Source organism: Thamnophis elegans, chromosome Z (assembly GCF_009769535.1).
Source record: "Thamnophis elegans isolate rThaEle1 chromosome Z, rThaEle1.pri, whole genome shotgun sequence".
In the NCBI taxonomy this organism is placed as follows: domain Eukaryota; kingdom Metazoa; phylum Chordata; class Lepidosauria; order Squamata; family Colubridae; genus Thamnophis; species Thamnophis elegans.
Window position 1 is genome coordinate 112,020,736 of NC_045558.1, and position 1,361 is coordinate 112,022,096.

General features: G+C 36.9%; 1 pseudogene; it reads right to left on the reverse strand.

Moving 5' to 3' along the window:
• Positions 1-434: 434 nt before the first annotated feature.
• Positions 435-1,361, reverse strand: LOC116522723 (annotated as a pseudogene).

Below are 1,361 nucleotides of genomic sequence, written 5' to 3' on the forward strand. Positions count from 1 at the left end.
GGCCAATGTACTTTTAGAAAAACCAAAGCCTTAACTAGCCATATTACGGTCCAGCCTTACAGGGAAGGTATTTTATACAAGAAAGGAAAAAGAAAACCAACCCACATCATTTAAGGCTGCTCTGGATTTAATATACTTCCCTATTTCACATTATACCCTAAGCCTCACTTCACTAAACATCAGGAATTATCAACCTGTGGAATGCCAGTGCTGGCAAACATCCATATTTATCATCTGTAGAGTGCATTAAAAGTAATTTAGAATGCAGGACGTTTACTAAGCAACATATAGAGTTCCATGGTTCTTCTTTTTTGTGATTTTGGATTTGCCTTCATATCAACAGTCACTTTCTACCTTAATTCTGTATTCATAGAAATAAAAAACCAGAAAATTCAGAACTGTGAACAAAATATAAATCATATTAAAATAATTTGTCAGAATCTCCACAGTTTAGAAAGAGCATGTTTGATATTTTTATTTCGCATGCTATAGATGATTGGATTGAGCAAGGGTGGAAGGAGGGAATATAGAGCAGTCAACCCAAAATCTAAGTAAGATTGTGTGTTAGGGGGAGGCCTCCCATAGGCAAAACATCCACTTAATAATAACATAGACACAACTGTAAGGTGGGGAATACATGTGGATAAGGCTTTTTGTCTACCTTGATCAGAAGGGATTCTTAACACTGCCTTGAAGATCACTGCATAAGATACAATAATAAAAGTAAAACAGCCTAGTGAAGCAATGATACTGGCGATAACAATACCAACCTCAAGTAGATTTAAACCAGAGCAGGATAATTTTAGCAATTGTGGACTTTCACAGAAGAATTGATTGACTACATTAGAACAAAAAAGGATGGAAAAGGTGCCAATGGTATGCAACATTCCATACAGAAGTCCAGCAAACCACACTACAATTATTATTTCAGTGCAGGCTTTCTAATTCATCACTGTCTCATAGTGCAATGGGTGGCAAATGGCAACATACCGATCATATGCCATGGCAGTCAGAAGGGACAAATCAGAAGCTTCAAAGGAAAGAAAGAGAAAGACTTGAGCAACACATCCAAAGTAAGAGATATGTCTGATATCCATGAGAGAATTGATCATGGATTTGGGGACAATGACTGAAACAATGCCCAGGTCTTGCAAAGCCAAATTCATGAGAAAGAAATACATGGGGCTGTGCAGTTGATTGTCAAAAGCTACTGCAGAGATAATGAGAAGATTTGCTGTTACAGTTGCAAGATATAACACAAAGAACAAGAAGAAATGCAAAAGCTGCAGATACCAATTTTTTGAGAATTCCAGGAGCAAAAAGTAAGATACTGTGGTTTGATTCTCCATATGTCATTTAGG